The 12566-nt window shown below is 42.8% G+C and overlaps 6 non-coding genes and 1 pseudogene across 6 annotated transcripts; all 7 read right to left on the reverse strand.

Moving 5' to 3' along the window:
* Window positions 1-133: 133 nt before the first annotated feature.
* On the reverse strand, window positions 134-324 carry LOC141208966 (U2 spliceosomal RNA). Its single transcript, XR_012279176.1, has one exon. It is a non-coding gene; the product is annotated as a U2 spliceosomal RNA (small nuclear RNA).
* Window positions 325-1445: 1121 nt separating this feature from the next.
* Window positions 1446-1636, reverse strand: LOC141208967 (U2 spliceosomal RNA). The gene has a single exon (XR_012279177.1). It is a non-coding gene; the product is annotated as a U2 spliceosomal RNA (small nuclear RNA).
* Window positions 1637-2758: 1122 nt separating this feature from the next.
* On the reverse strand, window positions 2759-2949 carry LOC141208968 (U2 spliceosomal RNA). The gene has a single exon (XR_012279178.1). It is a non-coding gene; the product is annotated as a U2 spliceosomal RNA (small nuclear RNA).
* A 1122-nt stretch (window positions 2950-4071) lies between these two features.
* Window positions 4072-4262, reverse strand: LOC141208969 (U2 spliceosomal RNA). The gene has a single exon (XR_012279179.1). It is a non-coding gene; the product is annotated as a U2 spliceosomal RNA (small nuclear RNA).
* A 1122-nt stretch (window positions 4263-5384) lies between these two features.
* Window positions 5385-5575, reverse strand: LOC141208970 (U2 spliceosomal RNA). Its single transcript, XR_012279180.1, has one exon. It is a non-coding gene; the product is annotated as a U2 spliceosomal RNA (small nuclear RNA).
* Window positions 5576-6694: 1119 nt separating this feature from the next.
* LOC141208972 (U2 spliceosomal RNA) lies at window positions 6695-6885 on the reverse strand. The gene has a single exon (XR_012279182.1). It is a non-coding gene; the product is annotated as a U2 spliceosomal RNA (small nuclear RNA).
* A 1122-nt stretch (window positions 6886-8007) lies between these two features.
* LOC141210633 (U2 spliceosomal RNA) lies at window positions 8008-8187 on the reverse strand (annotated as a pseudogene).
* Between the last annotated feature and the right edge of the window lie 4379 nt (window positions 8188-12566).

The raw sequence follows: 12566 nt of genomic DNA on the forward strand, positions 1-12566 counted from the left end.
ACTTTTAACATGAAAAATCCAATGAGGAGAAGAAAAGCAAAGCCAAAGAGTCCATCCCAAAATCCGACAAACAAGCAAAATGAACAAAAAGCATTGAATTCAATTCTTTCTGATTTTAGAAACTGCATTAAAGAAGGGGTGCACCGGTCCTGGAGATACTGCAATACCAGGTCAATGCGTGGAGTGGACAGAGCAAGCTCTTTTTCCATCTCCCTGTTCTAAAAATCCATTTAATATATGGTCCCCAGATAGGGGACGTATCAGATATTAAACTGATAAGAACAGATACTACACTTGATCTTAGCCAAAAGGCCGAGAAGCGATAACCAGAATTGGTTTCCGACTACGGTGCCACCCAAGGATTCTGAAAAGTCCATTTGTGGAGATGGCCACCTGGACTCCCGTTAAGAAGACATGCTGTCAACCTCTAGATCCCTCACATGCCTGCACTTTTCGGCTTGCTGCTGCTGCAATCCACGCGTTTTAGATCTGCATAACTCCACCTCTTTTAGCACAGTACCCTCAACCCCCGGCTGTTCCCACCCGCCTCAACACCGTTGGAAGGGAGGAGAACCAATTAAGGCGGGGGGGGGGGTGGAACGAGCAGCTGTCTACCCTTAGCAGGAGGGTTGCTGATTAATTACCTCTCCTGCTGCTGCTGCTGCTGGCTGTTCAGCAGCAGACTGAAGGTGGCTGCTGCTGTGCGCAGGTATATAAAGGCTCAGAGCCTATTATGACACGCGCAGCCAGCGTTCCATTGCCACATTCCGTCTACTGCAGGCGGGATACCTGGATGGCTGAATGTCACTGAGAAGCTCACAGAGACCGCCATAAGCAACAGTTTAAAAGAATGCCACAGACTAATCAACCAAACTTTTTGGGTTGGTTTCTCTTTTATAGTCTGCAGGCATTAAATGAAAGAAGTCAGTGTTCCAGCAGAGGGAGACAACGTTTCAGAAAAGGCATTGTAGCAAACCAAAAAAGAAATTTTAAGCGCAGCAGAGTAACCAGCTCACATACCTGTTAGCTCAGGTGAGTTTAAAAGGCTGCTGTTGATAACAAGGGCATTTGCTAAATAGATGGTGTGTGTGCAACAATATACTGAAAGGTCAATTATATTGTGCAGCTTATCTCACCACCTGTAGTTATTTAGGTGAAAGCTCCAAAATGCTTGCCTAATATGTCTGTTTATCCAAAAGGAAGTATAGAGGGAGAGCTAGATAGATAGCATTGCATTACATTACATTACATGGCAATGCAATGCACAGTTGCTGAAGTTGAACCAAAATGAGCTTGTCATCTGGCTTCTGCAACTTTTAACATGAAAAATCCAATGAGGAGAAGAAAAGCAAAGCCAAAGAGTCCATCCCAAAATCCGACAAACAAGCAAAATGAACAAAAAGCATTGAATTCAATTCTTTCTGATTTTAGAAACTGCATTAAAGAAGGGGTGCACCGGTCCTGGAGATACTGCAATACCAGGTCAATGCGTGGAGTGGACAGAGCAAGCTCTTTTTCCATCTCCCTGTTCTAAAAATCCATTTAATATATGGTCCCCAGATAGGGGACGTATCAGATATTAAACTGATAAGAACAGATACTACACTTGATCTTAGCCAAAAGGCCGAGAAGCGATAACCAGAATTGGTTTCCGACTACGGTGCCACCCAAGGATTCTGAAAAGTCCATTTGTGGAGATGGCCACCTGGACTCCCGTTAAGAAGACATGCTGTCAACCTCTAGATCCCTCACATGCCTGCACTTTTCGGCTTGCTGCTGCTGCAATCCACGCGTTTTAGATCTGCATAACTCCACCTCTTTTAGCACAGTACCCTCAACCCCCGGCTGTTCCCACCCGACTCAACACCGTTGGAAGGGAGGAGAACCAATTAAGGCGGGGAGGGGGGGTGGAACGAGCAGCTGTCTACCCTTAGCAGGAGGGTTGCTGATTAATTACCTCTCCTGCTGCTGCTGCTGCTGGCTGTCCAGCAGCAGACTGAAGGTGGCTGCTGCTGTGCGCAGGTATATAAAGGCTCAGAGCCTATTATGACACGCGCAGCCAGCGTTCCATTGCCACATTCCGTCTACTGCATGCGGGATACCTGGATGGCTGAATGTCACTGAGAAGCTCACAGAGACCGCCATAAGCAACAGTTTAAAAGAATGCCACAGACTAATCAACCAAACTTTTTGGGTTGGTTTCTCTTTTATAGTCTGCAGGCATTAAATGAAAGAAGTCAGTGTTCCAGCAGAGGGAGACAACGTTTCAGAAAAGGCATTGTAGCAAACCAAAAAAGAAATTTTAAGCGCAGCAGAGTAACCAGCTCACATACCTGTTAGCTCAGGTGAGTTTAAAAGGCTGCTGTTGATAACAAGGGCATTTGCTAAATAGATGGTGTGTGTGCAACAATATACTGAAAGGTCAATTATATTGTGCAGCTTATCTCACCACCTGTAGTTATTTAGGTGAAAGCTCCAAAATGCTTGCCTAATATGTCTGTTTATCCAAAAGGAAGTATAGAGGGAGAGCTAGATAGATAGCATTGCATTACATTACATTACATGGCAATGCAATGCACAGTTGCTGAAGTTGAACCAAAATGAGCTTGTCATCTGGCTTCTGCAACTTTTAACATGAAAAATCCAATGAGGAGAAGAAAAGCAAAGCCAAAGAGTCCATCCCAAAATCCGACAAACAAGCAAAATGAACAAAAAGCATTGAATTCAATTCTTTCTGATTTTAGAAACTGCATTAAAGAAGGGGTGCACCGGTCCTGGAGATACTGCAATACCAGGTCAATGCGTGGAGTGGACAGAGCAAGCTCTTTTTCCATCTCCCTGTTCTAAAAATCCATTTAATATATGGTCCCCAGATAGGGGACGTATCAGATATTAAACTGATAAGAACAGATACTACACTTGATCTTAGCCAAAAGGCCGAGAAGCGATAACCAGAATTGGTTTCCGACTACGGTGCCACCCAAGGATTCTGAAAAGTCCATTTGTGGAGATGGCCACCTGGACTCCCGTTAAGAAGACATGCTGTCAACCTCTAGATCCCTCACATGCCTGCACTTTTCGGCTTGCTGCTGCTGCAATCCACGCGTTTTAGATCTGCATAACTCCACCTCTTTTAGCACAGTACCCTCAACCCCCGGCTGTTCCCACCCGCCTCAACACCGTTGGAAGGGAGGAGAACCAATTAAGGCGGGGGGGGGGGGTGGAACGAGCAGCTGTCTACCCTTAGCAGGAGGGTTGCTGATTAATTACCTCTCCTGCTGCTGCTGCTGCTGGCTGTCCAGCAGCAGACTGAAGGTGGCTGCTGCTGTGCGCAGGTATATAAAGGCTCAGAGCCTATTATGACACGCGCAGCCAGCGTTCCATTGCCACATTCCGTCTACTGCAGGCGGGATACCTGGATGGCTGAATGTCACTGAGAAGCTCACAGAGACCGCCATAAGCAACAGTTTAAAAGAATGCCACAGACTAATCAACCAAACTTTTTGGGTTGGTTTCTCTTTTATAGTCTGCAGGCATTAAATGAAAGAAGTCAGTGTTCCAGCAGAGGGAGACAACGTTTCAGAAAAGGCATTGTAGCAAACCAAAAAAGAAATTTTAAGCGCAGCAGAGTAACCAGCTCACATACCTGTTAGCTCAGGTGAGTTTAAAAGGCTGCTGTTGATAACAAGGGCATTTGCTAAATAGATGGTGTGTGTGCAACAATATACTGAAAGGTCAATTATATTGTGCAGCTTATCTCACCACCTGTAGTTATTTAGGTGAAAGCTCCAAAATGCTTGCCTAATATGTCTGTTTATCCAAAAGGAAGTATAGAGGGAGAGCTAGATAGATAGCATTGCATTACATTACATTACATGGCAATGCAATGCACAGTTGCTGAAGTTGAACCAAAATGAGCTTGTCATCTGGCTTCTGCAACTTTTAACATGAAAAATCCAATGAGGAGAAGAAAAGCAAAGCCAAAGAGTCCATCCCAAAATCCGACAAACAAGCAAAATGAACAAAAAGCATTGAATTCAATTCTTTCTGATTTTAGAAACTGCATTAAAGAAGGGGTGCACCGGTCCTGGAGATACTGCAATACCAGGTCAATGCGTGGAGTGGACAGAGCAAGCTCTTTTTCCATCTCCCTGTTCTAAAAATCCATTTAATATATGGTCCCCAGATAGGGGACGTATCAGATATTAAACTGATAAGAACAGATACTACACTTGATCTTAGCCAAAAGGCCGAGAAGCGATAACCAGAATTGGTTTCCGACTACGGTGCCACCCAAGGATTCTGAAAAGTCCATTTGTGGAGATGGCCACCTGGACTCCCGTTAAGAAGACATGCTGTCAACCTCTAGATCCCTCACATGCCTGCACTTTTCGGCTTGCTGCTGCTGCAATCCACGCGTTTTAGATCTGCATAACTCCACCTCTTTTAGCACAGTACCCTCAACCCCCGGCTGTTCCCACCCGCCTCAACACCGTTGGAAGGGAGGAGAACCAATTAAGGCGGGGGGGGGGGGTGGAACGAGCAGCTGTCTACCCTTAGCAGGAGGGTTGCTGATTAATTACCTCTCCTGCTGCTGCTGCTGCTGGCTGTCCAGCAGCAGACTGAAGGTGGCTGCTGCTGTGCGCAGGTATATAAAGGCTCAGAGCCTATTATGACACGCGCAGCCAGCGTTCCATTGCCACTTTCCGTCTACTGCAGGCGGGATACCTGGATGGCTGAATGTCACTGAGAAGCTCACAGAGACCGCCATAAGCAACAGTTTAAAAGAATGCCACAGACTAATCAACCAAACTTTTTGGGTTGGTTTCTCTTTTATAGTCTGCAGGCATTAAATGAAAGAAGTCAGTGTTCCAGCAGAGGGAGACAACGTTTCAGAAAAGGCATTGTAGCAAACCAAAAAAGAAATTTTAAGCGCAGCAGAGTAACCAGCTCACATACCTGTTAGCTCAGGTGAGTTTAAAAGGCTGCTGTTGATAACAAGGGCATTTGCTAAATAGATGGTGTGTGTGCAACAATATACTGAAAGGTCAATTATATTGTGCAGCTTATCTCACCACCTGTAGTTATTTAGGTGAAAGCTCCAAAATGCTTGCCTAATATGTCTGTTTATCCAAAAGGAAGTATAGAGGGAGAGCTAGATAGATAGCATTGCATTACATTACATTACATGGCAATGCAATGCACATTTGCTGAAGTTGAACCAAAATGAGCTTGTCATCTGGCTTCTGCAACTTTTAACATGAAAAATCCAATGAGGAGAAGAAAAGCAAAGCCAAAGAGTCCATCCCAAAATCCGACAAACAAGCAAAATGAACAAAAAGCATTGAATTCAATTCTTTCTGATTTTAGAAACTGCATTAAAGAAGGGGTGCACCGGTCCTGGAGATACTGCAATACCAGGTCAATGCGTGGAGTGGACAGAGCAAGCTCTTTTTCCATCTCCCTGTTCTAAAAATCCATTTAATATATGGTCCCCAGATAGGGGACGTATCAGATATTAAACTGATAAGAACAGATACTACACTTGATCTTAGCCAAAAGGCCGAGAAGCGATAACCAGAATTGGTTTCCGACTACGGTGCCACCCAAGGATTCTGAAAAGTCCATTTGTGGAGATGGCCACCTGGACTCCCGTTAAGAAGACATGCTGTCAACCTCTAGATCCCTCACATGCCTGCACTTTTCGGCTTGCTGCTGCTGCAATCCACGCGTTTTAGATCTGCATAACTCCACCTCTTTTAGCACAGTACCCTCAACCCCCGGCTGTTCCCACCCGCCTCAACACCGTTGGAAGGGAGGAGAACCAATTAAGGCGGGGGGGGGTGGAACGAGCAGCTGTCTACCCTTAGCAGGAGGGTTGCTGATTAATTACCTCTCCTGCTGCTGCTGCTGCTGGCTGTCCAGCAGCAGACTGAAGGTGGCTGCTGCTGTGCGCAGGTATATAAAGGCTCAGAGCCTATTATAACACGCGCAGCCAGCTTTCCATTGCCACATTCCTTCTACTGCAGGCGGGATACCTGGATGGCTGAATGTCACTGAGAAGCTCACAGAGACCGCCATAAGCAACAGTTTAAAAGAATGCCACAGACTAATCAACCAAACTTTTTGGGTTGGTTTCTCTTTTATAGTCTGCAGGCATTAAATGAAAGAAGTCAGTGTTCCAGCAGAGGGAGACAACGTTTCAGAAAAGGCATTGTAGCAAACCAAAAAAGAAATTTTAAGCGCAGCAGAGTAACCAGCTCACATACCTGTTAGCTCAGGTGAGTTTAAAAGGCTGCTGTTGATAACAAGGGCATTTGCTAAATAGATGGTGTGTGTGCAACAATATACTGAAAGGTCAATTATATTGTGCAGCTTATCTCACCACCTGTAGTTATTTAGGTGAAAGCTCCAAAATGCTTGCCTAATATGTCTGTTTATCCAAAAGGAAGTATAGAGGGAGAGCTAGATAGATAGCATTGCATTACATTACATTACATGGCAATGCAATGCACAGTTGCTGAAGTTGAACCAAAATGAGCTTGTCATCTGGCTTCTGCAACTTTTAACATGAAAAATCCAATGAGGAGAAGAAAAGCAAAGCCAAAGAGTCCATCCCAAAATCCGACAAACAAGCAAAATGAACAAAAAGCATTGAATTCAATTCTTTCTGATTTTAGAAACTGCATTAAAGAAGGGGTGCACCGGTCCTGGAGATACTGCAATACCAGGTCAATGCGTGGAGTGGACAGAGCAAGCTCTTTTTCCATCTCCCTGTTCTAAAAATCCATTTAATATATGGTCCCCAGATAGGGGACGTATCAGATATTAAACTGATAAGAACAGATACTACACTTGATCTTAGCCAAAAGGCCGAGAAGCGATAACCAGAATTGGTTTCCGACTACGGTGCCACCCAAGGATTCTGAAAAGTCCATTTGTGGAGATGGCCACCTGGACTCCCGTTAAGAAGACATGCTGTCAACCTCTAGATCCCTCACATGCCTGCACTTTTCGGCTTGCTGCTGCTGCAATCCACGCGTTTTAGATCTGCATAACTCCACCTCTTTTAGCACAGTACCCTCAACCCCCGGCTGTTCCCACCCGCCTCAACACCGTTGAAAGGGAGGAGAACCAATTAAGGCGGGGGGGGGGGGTGGAACGAGCAGCTGTCTACCCTTAGCAGGAGGGTTGCTGATTAATTACCTCTCCTGCTGCTGCTGCTGCTGGCTGTCCAGCAGCAGACTGAAGGTGGCTGCTGCTGTGCGCAGGTATATAAAGGCTCAGAGCCTATTATGACACGCGCAGCCAGCGTTCCATTGCCACATTCCGTCTACTGCAGGCGGGATACCTGGATGGCTGAATGTCACTGAGAAGCTCACAGAGACCGCCATAAGCAACAGTTTAAAAGAATGCCACAGACTAATCAACCAAACTTTTTGGGTTGGTTTCTCTTTTATAGTCTGCAGGCATTAAATGAAAGAAGTCAGTGTTCCAGCAGAGGGAGACAACGTTTCAGAAAAGGCATTGTAGCAAACCAAAAAAGAAATTTTAAGCGCAGCAGAGTAACCAGCTCACATACCTGTTAGCTCAGGTGAGTTTAAAAGGCTGCTGTTGATAACAAGGGCATTTGCTAAATAGATGGTGTGTGTGCAACAATATACTGAAAGGTCAATTATATTGTGCAGCTTATCTCACCACCTGTAGTTATTTAGGTGAAAGCTCCAAAATGCTTGCCTAATATGTCTGTTTATCCAAAAGGAAGTATAGAGGGAGAGCTAGATAGATAGCATTGCATTACATTACATTACATGGCAATGCAATGCACAGTTGCTGAAGTTGAACCAAAATGAGCTTGTCATCTGGCTTCTGCAACTTTTAACATGAAAAATCCAATGAGGAGAAGAAAAGCAAAGCCAAAGAGTCCATCCCAAAATCCGACAAACAAGCAAAATGAACAAAAAGCATTGAATTCAATTCTTTCTGATTTTAGAAACTGCATTAAAGAAGGGGTGCACCGGTCCTGGAGATACTGCAATACCAGGTCAATGCGTGGAGTGGACAGAGCAAGCTCTTTTTCCATCTCCCTGTTCTAAAAATCCATTTAATATATGGTCCCCAGATAGGGGACGTATCAGATATTAAACTGATAAGAACAGATTTTTTTCTTTTTCATTTTGTTGTTATATTTCAGTTGTTATTTCTCTTCTAATATTTCTCTTGCCTTATAATCTGTTCATGCTACAAGGTTCCACAGATGAAAGTTCCATAGACTCTTGGCTCTTTTTTTCCCAATTCTCTTCAGATCTAACAGGTAATAAATATATATTTCACTTAGTGCTAATTTTATGCATTCACTTTCACTTATAAAATCTGTTTTAAAAAGCAATATGTTTCGGACTTTCCATAGCGCATTCTTTATTCCATTTATCATTATCCAAATGACTCTTTCTTTTTCTTTTGATTGACATGTAAAATTTCCATATAAAACTACTTCGTGATTTAAAAACTTAAGACCAGTAACAAACTTTAAGAGACTTCCAACTTCTTTCCAGACATTTTGGGCATAAAAACAGTTCCAAAAGGTGTGTAAAACTGTTTCCTCTCTAACACAGCCTGTTCTAGGGCATCTTGCAGTATTGCACAATCCCCTTCTGTGTTGAAAAAATCTAACAGGAACACATTCTTGCACTATTGCCCATGCCAAGTCTTTATATTCATTTGTTAGATAAGGTGCATAAGTCATTCTCCAAATTCTTCCACTTTTAGTGTAAGTAAAGTTTGCCACTGCTGTCATCGTTTCTTTTCTCTTTGTCTCTAGAGCCAGTCTTCTTGAATTTGACAGCATCTCCACATCTACTTCAGGTAAGTTATAAAGTCTAATTGTTTTTTCTAGTAAGACATATTGTTTTGGCGGTGTAATTAGGACAGGAGAATTTTGGGGCAATGTTATCCACTTTCTTTTCCTAAAGATATCTCCAGCTGCATATCTTAAGTAGAAAGACCAATGAGTTCTTAGATTGGTCATTTTGAAGCAAAAACTAAAGAACTTTAGGTACAAAAATTTTTTGATATTTGGGATATTCTTTCCACCATATTTATGCTGCTTGTACATTGTCTCTCTTCGAACCTTCTCCATTTTTGATCCCCACAGAAAAAGAAAAATTTGTCTCTGGAGAAACTTTATTGTGTTCTCATTCGGGGGGTACACCATACTTAAAAACAACATTATCGGCAACAACAAAGACTTAATGATCAAGTTTTTACCTTCCATTGATAATTTTCTGAGTTTCCATAAACTTATCTTCTTTTGCATTTTCTCCTTCACCAACTGCCAACTTTCTTCTCCATCATTCTTTTTTGTAAACACAACACCTAAAATTTTGATCTTATCACTTCTTATTTTAAGTTGAGGAATCTGCGCATCTGACCAATCACCGAATCCAAGACATTCGCTCTTCTCCAAGTTCAGTTTGAAGGCAGATGCTAAACAGAAAAAATCAGTAGTTCTTACTGCTCTTCTCAGCGATTGTTCTGAGTCGCACAGGATCGTGATGTCATCCATGTACCCCAGTGACTTAGTACTTAGTCCATTTCCACCTGGTATGGGTACACCTTTCACCATCTTATCTTTCCTCAACATTGCCAGTAGAGGCTCGATTGCGCAGATAAAGAGCAGAGGCGAAAGTGGGCATCCTTGTTTGACGCCCGACTTTAGAAAAACTTCTGAAGATAAAAAACCATTAATTAAAATCCTGCTAAAACTTCCATCATATAAAAGTGCAATGTGCTTAATAAAAACATCCGGGAATTTCATTTTCTTTAACACAGAATACAGGTACTTATGAGAGACTCTGTCGTACGCTTTCTGGAAATCAAGGGACAGAAGAGCTAGCTTTTGCTTCCTCTCTTGCTGATACCAAATTGCGTCCCGTATAATATTCAAGTTTTCTGCAATTGTACGACCAGGCACACCACATACCTGATCAGGATGCACGACCTTCTCTATCACCTTCTTCATTCTGTTCACCATGATTTTTGCCATAATTTTATAATCTACGTTGAGTAACGTGATTGGTCTCCAGTTCTCTAGATTAGTCTTATCTCCTTTTTTAAAAAGCAGGGTGACCACACCACTTCTCCAAGATTCAGGCAATTTGTCACATAAAAAGACAGCTTTAAAAATCTCAAACAGGTCGTCTTTTAAAATCTCCCAAAAAGTAAGATAAAATTCAATTTGTAGTCCGTCAGTACCCGGTGTTTTTCCTCTAGAAAAGCTTTTGATTGCACTTAGCAGTTCTTCTTCACAGATATCTTCAATCAACAACTCTTGATCTTGCTTTTCAAGGTGATTCTGCAATGAATTAAGAGCATCAGGTAAAAAATCAGCGTCAATTTTCTTTTCGCTAAAAAGATTTTGATAAAAAGTTTGCGCTTTGTCCAACAGTCCATCTTTAGTTGTTTCACCATCAAGTTCTTTAATTAATTCTTTGCGTTCTAAAGATTTTTTGAAAAAGAACCTGGAACATGTTTCATTTTTTTCCATATGTTCTACCTTGGCGTTGAAAATTATTTCTTTGCCTTTCTGTTCAATTGCTTTTTTAATGTCTTCTTTGACTTGTAAAATAACATCCTCCATATCTATCCCTGCATTTCTGAGTTTGTAACCTGTTTGCAGTTTTGTATTCAGGTCTTTAAACCATTTCTGATTCTGTCTGGCCTTCCTTTTGCCAGCTAAGAGAAAAAAATGTCTAATTTGAGACTTCACATACTCCCACCATTCTAGAATTCTTTTGTAATAACGTTTTTTCCCCTGTAGTTTTTTATAAAATTTCAAAAATTCCTCTTTTATACTTTCATCTTCCAGCAGCAGAGTGTTCAACTTCCAGACACCTCGCCCTTTCTCTAGACTGGGCAATTCCAAGTGAGTAATTAACGTTTTGTGGTCAGAAAAGATGTTACCTGTTAGATCCACTTTATTCACTTTAAAACTCTGTGATGTCAGAACAAAGTCAATTCTTGATTTTAGAAGATTGTTCTCCCAAGTGTATCCTGGTTCAGAGGTATTCTTTACTCTCCAGACATCATTCAGGCAAGTATCGTCGATTAGATTTTTAAACTGCATCTCAGTTTTGTCTTTCCTTCTAGTACCTGATGTCCTATTTTCATCAGACCAGATACAATTGAAGTCACCGCCAACCACAGTTGGTGTAGGACCAGGTATAAAGAGTTTGATGATATCTAATAAACTGGATCTTTCCTCTTTAATCGGAGATGCATAAACATTAATCAGCTTGAACTCGGATCCACAGTAACTCACATTAACAACTAGTGCACGTCCAGGTTCAACTTCAGTGAACGAGGTAACCTTAAAGTCTTTGTTTTTAAACAGGACACCAACACCAGTAGCACGCGATCCATTTTCACTGGACCAGATGGAAGGTCCGTTCGCCCAATCTTCCCTTAGTTTGTTATAGTTAGGGTCATGGTCAATGCCGCATTCTTGAAGTAAAAAAATATCAGCATCTAAAGTCATCAGGTAAGAAAATAAAGCAGCTCTCTTGACAGAGCCCTTTAAACTCCTCACATTTAGTGAGGCAATTTTGAGTGTAGCCATAAATCATTTAAACAGAGCTTGAGTCCGTATCTGACATGAATCCGACCGGGGTAGAGGGACCCGCAGAAACGTCCGTGTCTGAGAATTCCTCGATGTTCACCGGATCAGATGGGTTTACAGGTTTAGGAACTGAGATGATCGGTTTAGGTGAGTAATTAGGGAGGACTATTTTCAAACGCCCAGCAGGTCTTTTGCTGGCGCTCTCTCCCTTAAACAAACTCGACTTCTCCTTTTTCCTTTTCCTCAAAACCTCCACGTCAATGTCAATCTCCTCCTCCTCCTCCTCACCACCAGCCTCCTTAGAAGACTCCTCTCCCATCTCCACTTCAGACTCAGCTGGATTCTCCTCCACCACATGACCATCTGGACTCTCCGACCAATCCTTGAGAACAATGCTATCCCCAGGCGGGTCCCCAGCAGTGTCCTTGGGCGGATCCCCAGAAGGGTTCCCGGGAGGGTCCTTGGATTTGTCTGTTTGTTCTTCAGGACTGGACCGCTTCGGAGGGGCTCCCCCCCGAGCTGCATCTGCATAGCTGAAGGTCTTTTTTCTCAACGGACAATCCCGAAAAGAGTGCCCAGGGATACGGCAGATATTACAGATCATCTGATTTGGGCAGTTCAGAGTGACATGTCCTTTTTGATAGCACTTCTTGCAAAGAGCGTTCTCCTCCTTGCAGCTCTCAAAGGAATGCCCAAAGTCCATACATTTTCTGCAGAAGATAGGCATCCCTGGATAGAAGAGTCTTCCTCTCTCTCTGCCAATCAGGAAGCTCTGAGGCGGATGAATGAGTCCACCAATTCCCAAACCTTCTCTCAGCTTCACGATGAACTTGTATTTTCCGGTCCACAACCTCTCAGAGTTCATGATTTTGTGAGAAAAGTGGACCTCAGAGCAATAGTTATGCAGAAACGCAGCCACATCCTTTTCAGAGACATGCGGATTGCTCAT

Source organism: Phyllobates terribilis, unplaced genomic scaffold, assembly GCF_046119375.1.
Source record: "Phyllobates terribilis strain yellow unplaced genomic scaffold, ASM4611937v1 Scaffold_169__1_contigs__length_4117513, whole genome shotgun sequence".
Taxonomy (NCBI): domain Eukaryota; kingdom Metazoa; phylum Chordata; class Amphibia; order Anura; family Dendrobatidae; genus Phyllobates; species Phyllobates terribilis.